Source organism: Hemibagrus wyckioides, linkage group LG18 (assembly GCF_019097595.1).
Source record: "Hemibagrus wyckioides isolate EC202008001 linkage group LG18, SWU_Hwy_1.0, whole genome shotgun sequence".
In the NCBI taxonomy this organism is placed as follows: Eukaryota; Metazoa; Chordata; class Actinopteri; order Siluriformes; family Bagridae; genus Hemibagrus; species Hemibagrus wyckioides.
This window is the reverse complement of record NC_080727.1, coordinates 5,154,609-5,167,606: the sequence shown is the minus strand read 5'-3', so window position 1 is coordinate 5,167,606 and position 12,998 is coordinate 5,154,609.

The following is a 12,998-nucleotide window of genomic DNA, read 5'->3' as shown; positions in this document are numbered from 1 at the left end:
GCATATTGGGTAACGGAAGTGATTCTAATGGTATCCTTGAACATTGGTCAAAAGGTGCTTTCCTCCATGAAATGCCATTCAGCATGTGGTTACCTCCTGGGCGGTACTAGTCACTTGTGTACATTTTTAAAGTACAACATAGAGTTTGCCAGATTTCCCAGTGCTTCACTGTAACCCATGTCATTTGCTGTAAATTTGATCCTTTTCCTCAACAAAATACCGTTTTAAGACTCTGTGAGATTCTTCTCCTCAGTAGAGTACAATATCAGCACCATGAAAAATTCTCACTCTCAAAAGAAGGTGGGGCAAAACTGACGAATGTAACCTGACAAACTATAACCAGATATTAAGCAATAACCTGCCTGAATAAGCTGATGTTATGAAAAGGTCTAATTGGTAGCATGTAGTCTTGTAAGCACTGTCCTAATATAAGGCACAGGTCTTAACTCTTATGTTCAGTATATTGTAATAGTTTTCTAATTGACCGAAAACATCTCTTTAGATTTTAGAGCAAAATGCTGTTGGCATTTATCCTAAAATATCCTGTATACAGTATCTAGAAATAGAAATAATAATTATTCAGATGCAAACCTCCAACTTCTTGATGACTGATGTGTAGAAGAAGGGCAGAAAGAGAATTCTTTTATACATATATATATATATATATCACATCCAAATTAAAGAAAGGTTAGTACTTGAGCTTTTCTTATTACTTTGTTTGATAAAATTGAACAAATTTTCCAATTTTCTTGGCCACTTTCTCCCTTTTGCTTGTGTGAACATTTTAGTCTGATGAACTTCAGGTGGTTAAGTCAAAACAAACAAGATATAAATGATGCAAATCTTAACCGTTTCATCTTCTTAGATGGCTTACAACTTGCAAATTATGATGAAATTGTAAATGTGAGTAAGACCATGGAATTATTTTGGCCAAGCTCTATGATCTCTACGGCTTGCTATTTTCCCACCCACCCAGGACAGCCGAGCCGGGCCACGGTACATCACGGATTCGCAGCACGGTCGCTCCCTTGATAGATGTCTCCCAGCTGCTCTTTGGCCCTGTAGTAGACCCTCAGCCATTGCACAGAAGCCTGTACTGTCTCTCCTAACCCTCCCTGAGACTATTATCCCTGAGCCGGGCCACAAAGCAGCTCGTCTGGGGTCAGTGCTCTCCTGGCCTTGCTTAATGAAGCATACCATGCCCACAGGGACTGTAATCACCGGGGTATGCATACATCTACCTCTACGGCTCATCAGGCCAGATTACCATTCACAAATCAATGAGGGGTGCTTGTCCTCAAAATGCTTCAATCCATTTGCTTTGTGCAGGTTATAGCTCAGACGTAGCCTTGTCCATGTTTCGGTGATGGAGGGACATGGGTGGAAATGGGCTTCATCGGATTCAGCCTTGACCCCAGATGAGGCTGGGACTGAACCAACTGATGCTTGTAATTGTAGCTGTCCTTTGAAATGAAATTATGAATCATATAAAAGCCACCACAAGTCGAGTCATAATTCTAATCAGGAATCTAATGCAATCTTGATTTCATGCTTTGGATATTAAAACTGCAGCAGTGGTAAGCTTAGATCTAAACCGTACTGCAACTCAACTGAAATATACTTGAGCACACACTCACACACACACACATACACACATACTGTCTCCTGCTTCAGTGGCTCTATCTTATTAAAAGCAGTATCTACAGCTACTGGGGAGCTATCATAAGCGGTTTATTATGGACTCAAAAAATATGTTAATTCACAAATCAAATGCTTGCCTTCCACAGGTTCTGGCCTCACTTTAAGTCTGAGCGATGCTGCTTTGCTTTAATAGGAGTGACGAGATAGAGGAAACTTCATAAGATTCTCAAATTTCCACCTCAATTTTTTCCCCTCTCTGACATATATTTATTTAATTGTATTTTATAATTAGAACACTATAATTGAGGTCCTTCACCTACTGCACCTATGTAAAAAAGGGGGAAAAAAGAAGTCTACAACAAATTTAATTAAAACCTGTATTATCTCATTTCATAGGGGAAATTGAATTATGTTTGAAGTGAGGGAGATTGCAAGCTGACAACATAGTTTTCTTTATTAACTCAGCTCCTCTGTATTTCATTCCCATGCTACGCCTCTAGAATGTCCATCCAATTTCATTTTTATCGCCTTGGCTGGACGGATTTGTTCTCATTACTAATTTAACACAAATAATATTATAGATGAGAAGGTAATGGTGAGAATGATGTATGATGTAAATTACACTTCTTCATATATGCCTGGAAAAAAAAGATGAAAGAAAGAAAGGTAGAATAAAGGAATGAATATTGATATTTCCGTGTGAATAGTGACAGCATGTGGATTATTCTGATTGCACACATGCTCATGCTGATCTTTTTATATCAGTCGAAAGCGCTTCATATGCAGTGATGTATAGTTTTACAAATCTGGATTGCAGCATCTTCTCCGTGGATTCCCAGAAATCCCAGATAATCCGTTCTCTGGAGCATCCCAGACCTGCCAGTGATACTGAGCTGTGGTGAGTAATTCCCTTACCATCAGCTCTCTCTCTTCCTGGACTCGTCTGGACGACAGCGACTGGTAGAACCTCTGATATCCTGTAAGTCTTTCCTTTTCCTGGATAAGAGCTTCTTCCCAGAGTAGAGATGGGGAACAGGGGAAGATGTGTTCAGGCTGGCCAGCACTACTGATGCAAAGAGCTTGGGATAAGCCTGATCCATGCTAATCCTCCACACACATTGCTCTCCGCTGACAATCCCTGTGCTCCCTGCAGCCCTTATCAATCCCACACCACCACAGTATTACCTGGAATGGGCTCGACCTGACAGCTTTCACGTCCAATACTGGGGCAGTTCATTTCCAAAGCTTAGAACATAGATTTTTTTAATAAACATTCATTTCAAATCATACATCATATTGACTTGGTTATATCTGATCTCTGTACGACACAGATCCAGGGTCCCTGGTATTTATGTTCCTTCCTGAGTCACCAATTTCATCATTTTGTATGGATTTTGCATAAGAATTCATCATTTCAACTTTAAAGTACTACAAATTATAACTCAAGTCTTATTTTTCTCTCCTCAGTAAAACCAGTCAATAAACCAGTCAATCACTGAGGCTTGAAAGATTGACAGATGCACAATTCCCTTATACTGACACCCTGGAAGCCCTGCCTCCTTTTCCCATCTTACAGTGCTGTCATTTGCTCTTGATTTTCCTGCTTGATTTAATCACTTTCTGTATACTCTACAGTTCAAATATTGGTTAGAAATATTTCTTAAGGATGGCAAAATAATTCCAGTCATAAATAATCCGAAACTATGATCCTAATTCCAGCCCTAAACCTAAACTTTACCTTTGTAACTTTTTTTTTTTTTTTGTCTGGCTCCAAGTCATACAAGTTCTTACTAATTTGCAAGCGTGAGACCTTTTTGAAATTGTTCATACCCGTCAACATTCCCACTTTGAAGAAGGATGAAGGTACAAAAGTGGTTTCAAACACACAGATGAAGTGGTGTGCTCTCCAAATCTCATCTGAGGCATGCTGCATGAAATTTTCAGAGGAGAGAACTGAATATGCATATTACTACACCATTTCTCACCGAGAAAGCCAGAGGAAGAAAAAAAAAAGGGAACAGAAACGAGAAAGAAGTCATTCATGTTCTAATGTTAAAGAACAGGCAATTATACTGCTAATGGGATATGCTAATGTTGTAGTCTGTCAGCAGTGCATCCTGGTTTGACAAATATTCAAATCCGAAACGTGCAAGCCTCATATTCAGACACTCGAGATGCACTTGAGGAGGACACTCTAATGACCAGGAGCATTAGTATGTGTAATTAGTGTAGCAACAGCATATTGGTTCTATGAAAACCAAACATACATATTCATCGACCCGCAGTCTGTTTTGCAGATTGGTCAAACAACAGCAGCGAAGAAACATTTAACACTGTCCGATTTATCTGACTTAGAATATAGCAGCACTCTGACTTAATGGGTATTTACACACCGTACACACAGAAGCACGTGATCTGGATGGGTGTTGGACACGTCTGCAGCTCTGTAACACTTTATGGAAAACAGATGCTGCTTTTGTCCAGAGGGGATTTATCCCCCTCAAAGATCTTAAGGAGAGAAAAGTGAAAGATGGAAAAATTGTTGGAGGTGAACAGAGGAGAGCTAATGGATCAAAATTACCCCTGTCAGAAAGTTTTGACGAGCGCTGATGAAATTGCTTTTTTTTTTTTCCCCTCGCTTCTCCAGTCCTCCCCCCACCCACCCACCACCACCACCACCACCCCTCCCACCCCATCTCAATATAAGACAGAGAGAGAAATCCATCTGTAACACGCCATTGTCATCGCCTCACAATTTACACCCTTTTTCCTCTCGACGCCCGTTCCTGTGCTTGATGGCGTGATAAATTAATCTTTTTCCATGTCACAGCATCGATTATTTTAAGAGAATACATTAAGAGATGGTTTTTTTTTTTTTTCTTTTTTTTTTGTTCCGGAGTAAACATCGTCTCTTTTTTTTTCAATCTCCCTTTTAGTCAGCATGACAAATCATATTCTCTGGAGATGAAGGGAAAGAGACAGAAAAAAAAATGAGAGGAGCGGGAACAATGGATGGATGGATGGATGGATGGATGGACCGAAGGTGGGCGGGGTGGGGTCATTTTCGGAAAGCTGTTGCGCTAGCTGGATCAGTCAGTGCATTGTTTGATGGAGTGCTGTGTCTGAGCTGCTGCTTCTCACTGCAGTGATAGTTGTGGTTGTTGTTAAAGAATTGTGACCTTCACGTTAATCGCGTTAGACACTGGAGGCCATGTGCTTAATAATCAGTCACTCAGCACTCAACAGGGTGGAAAGATCGGCCAACGCAAACAAACGAGGGATGAACCGGAGAACTCCTGCTGCTCGGATGTGTTGTATTTAAAATGTCACTTTTCCATTTCATGTCCTTCACACAGGATCCTTTAATAGATGCTGTTGCTCGATGACTTTATGGAAGGGAAGTACTGGAGATCAATGTATTTGAATGGCACCTGGTATGGACATAATATAGTATCACTATCTCTCTCCAGTATGTGTATCTGTTTTGTGCTCCAAATATTTGTATTTGGAATTTGGGCCTTCTTAAAACAAAACACTGGAAAACACTCATAGTTCCTCAACCTCACCTGTGTCGCTGAAGTTCATATATGGTATCAGTTATCGTTATTTTTGGTTGTGCCAGCTAATCATATTTTATAGCGAATTTAGTTGGTTCAGTTTCTCAAAACACAAAAAATCTAGGAGGTTATTTAACCCTTCTTACAAGCACCACTAGTGTACCAGTGTTCATTTCACCGGCAGAGCAGAAACCGATTTATGGGACATTTTCAATCAGTACAAAATAAATGAATTATTTTGTTGTCACAAGTCTGATATAAAATGAATGTTGGCTTTCCGTGTGTTTTCTTTCTGTTGGATAACCTGACCTTAGCTTTAGTGGTTGAATAAACACCTTTTAGATGATTATGAACAAGCACTTTGGGCATCTCTGAGAGCAGAAATGGGTTTGATATCAACATTAACTTTGAAGATTGTGTGTTTTTGGAACTTTTCTATGAATATATTGCCCCTAGTAGTTTAGGTAAAAACAGAAATACTTACAAAAAGCTAAAAATTCTTAAAGCCATGTGTGTCTACTTCCAATTGAGCTTTATATTAACCACCACTATGGATTGGGACATGACAAAGACATTCACTGCTGAACAATGACACAACAAAACAGGAGGAAATTTAATTTTTTGGCCTTGAACCATCTCTATCTGCACTATAAACCTTTCTGCAAGCTTTCTTAAGAAACACCACTGGACCTACATTGGGCCACCATAGCATATCCATAAGCACTATTATGTAAGGCTCATGTAAAAACTCTGAATAAAAGCAAAAGACATGTCAACTGGATTAAACGATTCAGTTAACATTCACATTAAAAATCAGAATGACGAAAATCTGTGATCTCAGTGGCATGGATGTGGTTTAGAAACTGCTGATACAACAACTTCTAGAGATTAAACATAATCTGTGAAAAAGACATCTAGTGAGAGGAAATGCCTTGTCGATAAGAGAATGTCCAGATGGTTTGAACTGACCAAAAGGCTACTGTAACTCAAATAATCACTCATTACAACCGTAGTGAGGTGAAAAGCATCTCAACATGGGGTTCTGCTTCTCTCATCCAAAACCAGAATCTGAAACTAAAATGAAAGATTTCTTCAAATAAACTGTTAAATAAATTGTTTTAAAATTAATAATTTAATCATTTTTAATTTTGTAATAAAATGTTAAATAAATAATTTAAAAATGAATAATCTAACAATTAAATTTTTTTAATCAATTGTTAAATAAATAATAATTTAATACAATAAAGAAAATGTATCTTTCATATGTTTTTTTCTCTGATTTTTTCTATATATATTTTTTATTTTCTATTTTCTTTCTAAACCCTGATTTATCATAACGCCTAGAATGTTCAAGATTATTTCTATACATTTTAATCCTTTGAATGCTATATTGCAATCAAGCGTTTTGTTTTTGCTAACAGCACATTCACAAGTTTTATGTGTAGCTGTGTATTTACTGTATATATAGCTGACACGTTGAACAAATAGTGTTAGAAATGCAATATAAAGAGCCAAATTAACAATTTTCATCTCTTACATTTTGTTCTGTCATTGTTTTCAATTGTTTCCATTTTTATAAGCTTTGCTATTTTCTTTAACAGTAGCTACACTATATTGCCAAGTTTTGGGACACCCCTCCAAATCAGTGAATTCAGGTGTTCCAATCATTTTCATGGCCACAGGTGTATAAAATCAAGCACCTAGGCATGCAGACTGCTTCTACAAACATTTGTGAAAGAATGGGGCGCTCTCAGGAGCTCAGTGAATTCAAGCATGGCAGTGTGATAGGTTGCCACCTGTGCGATAAGTCCATTTGTGAAATTTCCTCACTACTAAATATTCCACTATCAACTCTTAGTGGTATTATAACAAAGTGGAAGCAATTGGGAACAACAGAAACTCAGCTACAAAGTGGTACAAAGTGGCCACGTAAACATCACAGAGTGGGGTCAGCACATGCTGAGGCGCACAGTGGACAGATGTCAGCAACTTTCTGCAGAGTCAATAATTACAGACCTCCAAACTTTATGTGGCCTTCAGATTAGGAACTTGACTGGCCTGCACAGAGCCCTAACCTCAACCCAACAGAACACCGTTGGGATGAATTAGAGCAGAGACTGTGAGCCAGGCCTTCTCGTCCGACATCAGTGCCTGGCCTCACAAATGCACTTCTAGAGAAATGGTCAAAAATTCCCATAAACACACTCCTAAATCTTTGTGCAAAGCCTTCCCATAATGCTGTTATAGCTGCAAAGGGTGGGCCAGCTCCATATTAAACTGTAGGAATTAAGAATGGGATGTCATTAAAGTTCATGTGCATGTAAAGGCAGACATCCCAAAACCTTTGACAATATATTGTGTAAAAGACATCAGAACAGAGAAGGCTGGTCATCCTTACCGTCAGCTAGGTTTTTATTTATCTGTGAGTTCTCATTCACCTGTGAGCATAGCGGTTGATAGTTAGTGGTTTTACTGTGTAATTTTAGGCTAAAGACATGAAAATCATTCATTTCAGATGAATATGGTCTTCATAATTCAGTGAAGTTGTTTTGAAAGGCAAATGGACAGTGCAGGAGTGATGGATAGACAAAACTAACCGATGTACCTCTGCTTGTCTGAACCGCTCAGTATTAAGCACTTTGAAGGCTGCTTAAACCTTGGCTCCGTTACCTTTATAACTTTTCATATACAAAATTCTTACAAATTCATAAGCATGACACCATTTTGGTTCATTTGCACAACAAAAAGAGTGGAAAGCATGAAGTTAAAATTTCACCAGAACGTCAAGAGTTAACTCGAAGAACATCCGATTCTTTGCTCCTATATAAAGCAAAGACAGTAAATATACAATTCCTGAAGGGTAGGATAAGAGGTAGATACATTATAGAAGATGCATCAAAGCTCTTCAGATGAGCTTCAAAGCTCATCAGCAGCTGCATTACATTATATTTAGCATTTCATACAGCCGCTCTGACAGTAACTCGAATCAGACTTATACTGTATTAATGCACTAGTTCAAAAATGCTGTTTCTATAGCAACAGCTCACTCGCAGGGACTTGTACGATAGACAGTACATATCATCTAAGACTAATGATAAACATTTTTAAACATGATGTTATTGATGTATCATCACTATGGTGAAGCTTTGTGTGAGGAAATTTATGGAAGGAGTCTCCAGTGTGAGAACATTTTCCAACATGGGAAATCTTCAGGATAAGTTTTTTTAAATGACAATTTATCCTTTTTTTTTTTATTATTAACTTCAAGACGGAGGTAGGAACAAGAGGTTACAGAATGGATGTTACACACCTTTAGATGTAACTGTAAACGGACGAAAAGTACAGTGTGATGTTATTAATAAATCATAAAAATCACAACAGTTGGCTAGTTGCTGTGGTGTAAGAGAAAGGCAACACTTCAGGAAGTACTTTTGTAGTAGTAAATCTACACACACATCACATTAGTTTCCTATCACAGCATTCCATTATGATGAATAATGTTAACTGAAGGTTCTTCTCCCAAATATAATACATTTAAATAAAACAAGGTTTGAAATTGGACTTTATATAAATCCCCAGAAATTGCTTTATTTAAAAAAAAAAATGTATTCACTGCTTATAGATAGATAGATAGATAGATAGATAGATAGATAGATAGATAGATAGATAGATAGAAAGATAGATACGTTATTCATCCCAAAGCATGTTATGAAGACTCAGTGGTAATGTTTCAGATCTACAGCTATGTCACTGGAAATACAGTAGCACATAATGTATAGGTGGATGAAGGAAAAGTATTCATCTAAAATAAATCGAAAATATTCATCCCCATCTAAATTTTTTACTTGAAACACACATCCTGCCACTAAAGCTCTGCGGATCTATGAACTGTGACAAAGAAAGGCTTCAAGGAAAAGTGAAGAAAGAGAGAGAGAGAGAGAGAGAGAGAGAGAGAGAGAAATGGAAGGAAAGAGAGGCCAGGCAGGTAAGACCTGGGGCTGAATGTGAATGTGTATGTGTTCAGGGTTCAAAAGGCCTGCCCTCCCAGTGGACCTTCTCTCCCACCGAGCAGCAGTGGTGCATCACTTACACCTGCCCACTGAGACTCTCCTCTCATAAAAGACTCACTTTTAAGGACAAAAGTGGGGAGATCAATCTTCTTTACAGGGGTTATAAAAGTGAAACGCTGCATTAAGGGTCCTCTGATACTCGCAGAATGGTATACACTTTGCACAATTTTTTTTCTTCCCTCAGCATCCTCTTATTCATCCTCAGCATCCTCTTATTCATCGAGAAGCCCATAGGAGCCTTGGGGCTTTTTTTCACCCCCACATATGACAACATACGGTGGCTTACACTTCCTTTAGGAACCTTAAGAGATATTGTTACCCCTCTTTACATGGAAAATGCATGGGTCGTTGTGTATAGTCCATTTTATTAGCAACACGTGCACATTTATGCAGTTTTTCATGTTTCTGCACATTGAAATCATAATCAGGTCAAGAGCTTCGGTTAATGGTGACATCATCAGGAAGAGAAAAAAAATATGATCTCAGTTATTTGTAGCACGGGCATGGATGCTGGTGCCAGAGCAGAAGGCGGAAATATCAGCTGACTTGTTGACATGGTGAACAGAAAAGCATCTCAAACATGCTACAACAGCAGAAGATAAATCAGGTGCCACATCTCTCAGCTAATAATAGGAATCTGACTCGACTGCGGGGGCAAAACTGGGCAGTTCAAGCCTGGAAAACTGTTGCCTGTTCTTTTTTTTCCCCATGCTAATTTTCTAATAGCTGTTCTAATAAGTCTTTTATTAGTCATTTTTCCCTGACAAGATATACAGCAGTTCTATTATTCTTCTCTCATAACCGTACATTACTCTTACGCAGTCGAAGCACCTCTACTTCCCCCATCACCCCCCCACCCACCCACACACACACACACACACACACACTCCCCAACACCTCGCTGTGTAGCGAGCTCTATTTAAATACAAATGGAGCATTCTTAAAAAGCAATTGTCCCCGAAGCGCAGGCATCGCCTTAGTATTTCACAGTCGGGCTCACATGTGCAAAGCGTGCGCCGAGAATTATTGGCACCTACTCCCTGTTTCCAAGGTTACAGGTTATTATTGGTTCGAGAGGCTGCGCTATGGGCGTGGAGCGGGAGGGAAGGGATGCAGAAGTGGATGAGAATCAGACGAGGCCAGCTGGTGCAGGAGACGACTCGAATCGAGGTACCTGTTGAGCAAAAAAAGTCTTATGCCTATGCTGATATATGGAGGGGACAAAATTTAGATAGCAGTCATTCTTCACCACAGTCAACTTGTATTGTATTTTTTTATCGTTTAATCCCACCTGATTTAACAAGGAGTTGACAATGAGGCAATAAGTTGAGTTGAAGTGCATTAGAGCGAGGAAAAGACGCACCGAGATGCACACGGAGCGTCCCGCAGGACCATGAAGCACTACGCTCTAGATGAATGCTATTAAAAGTGATCTGTTTCAGTGATGCAAACATATGGATTGCCAATGACTGATCTCAAGAGACTAACCAGGCTTTGTTTCTAACACATTCCATGTGATTTCTCTCTAAACGTTCCGATTATATCATTTAAGACAATTCTTTGTCACGCTTCAGGAGAAGAATAAAAAATAAATACGTCGTGAGAGGGGTATAAAAGAGAGCATTTTGGTACAAGGACACTTCTGAAAGAGCTCCATGTATGTTATTATCCTTTTGACATTTTTGGATACATCCTCGAATGGAGTATGAAATCCGCTCTAATGTCATCCCTTTGAGCCATAAAGCCTGCTTCGTTCCTGTGGGTCTTTCAGAGATGTCTGATAGCGAGCCTCCTTCAGTTGTTCAGGGGGGGAAAAGCAATTTAGCAGGTTCATTAAGTCCTCAAAACAATACAAGAAAAGATGGCAAAGATTGTGCTGGGAACTTTTTTTTTTCCAGGATTTGAGCCAAAAGTACAGTAGAAATCTCCTGCTGAGGAGAAATTGAAGTATCTCCTCTTTTATTCGACTGACTCCACAGGGAGGCCCGATGTAGCCACAAATCCTTTAGCCATGCCACTTCCTCCTCTGAAGGGTTTCAAGGGAAGGGGAAAAGAAGGAGGGAGGGGAGAGAAAAAGGACCTTGTGAAGATGGAACCTCCTGCAAAGAAGCAATTAACAGCATAGTCCTGTCAAACTCTCCCTATCTCACCTGCCTTTCCCAATTCCCCCCACCCCGATGCCACACACCCATTTGCTGCTCCAATCTATTTCAGCAAGGCCACAGAGCGGAAATGATTCCTTCCTCATTAGGGCAGCATGACACCGCAGGGAGCCTCGGATAGGACACTGCATCAGAGTACCTGTCCCAAGCAGATACCATTTTTTTCCCCAACTCATCAAGACTTTGTGCCCTTCATGATGTGATGTATTTCACACTTGCAGATTTGTACAACTCAAGTTGTCTTGAAATTATTATAGGAAAAAAAAAATCTTTTTTGGGCTAGGTACAACATTTTTCAATTGAAATTCATATCTTTGTGAAAATTCGTACACATTTCTCATGCCAGATGTATAAGGAGCATTCAGCTTCTGTAACTGCTTTATCCTGATCAGGATTAAAAAATATATATATAAACTAGACACAAAGTAGGAATATATTAAGGAGAATTTTTACACAGTAAAACTCGACAATGAATCAAACGTACAATGTGCATGTGATATACAGGGAGGAATAAAGCGTGACACAGAATGCTGTTATCAGGAAATAATCAACTATTACTTGGTGGTGTGATGCTGCCTGATGCTAAAGTTAATTATTTCCTAATAAATCCCTCCCGAAAACTTTTCTACCACCAGAATTTGCCAAATGATTATGAATTCTAAATAATTAATGAACAATATATGGTACTTTTTTAAAATCCATTTTATGATGCAGCAGTTTCTTTAATATTTCTAGATGACACTAAGCTGGTAAAATCACTTCTTTCCTTCTGATCAACCGATTTGTGGACTCAACAGCAAAGTTCTACAATTAAACATTTCAGTACATCCAGGACTGATTAAATTAAATTGATGTTTTAGAAAACAATTTCATGTGTTCTCTAATCAACATAAAAAAAAGACAAGAGCATGCCAGCTGTTTGGATCTATATAATCATCTCAGCCTCGCACCTCCATGGTTGGGGGTTTGATGCCTGCCTTCACCCTGTGTGCAGTGTTTGTATTTTCAAGTCAAGTCAAGAAGATTCTATTGTCATTTTAACCACATATATCTGACGCAGTACATAGTGAAATGAAACAACGTTTCTCCAGGACCCCAGTGCTACGTAAACAACATACAACATATAATTACAAACAGAAACAACAGCACAGAGCTAGGACAGAAGTTTGTCCTAGCCACATAAAGTGCAACGTGTGCAACTAGGTGCAAACAGAGCAAAGACAAGACAGGAAGTACAAAAAAAAAAAAAACAACACAAAACAGGACACATAGTGCCGAAGAAGAACATGTGCAATGAAACAAAATGAAATGATGTGCAAACTTAAGAACTGTGAAAACCAGGCATCTAATAACATATATGACTGTAACATACATATGTCAAAGCATGACAATATGGTTGTGCAAAAATGCAATAGCAGCGGTTGAAGTAGTGCAAATAAGAAATAAACATTTAGAAGCGGATGAAATATTATTATGGCGATTTTCTACCAGTGTTTTGGGGTTTCCTCTGGGTTTGCTGGTTTCCTTTACCCAGCTCAAAGACATGCTGTGTGGGCTGACTGGCATCT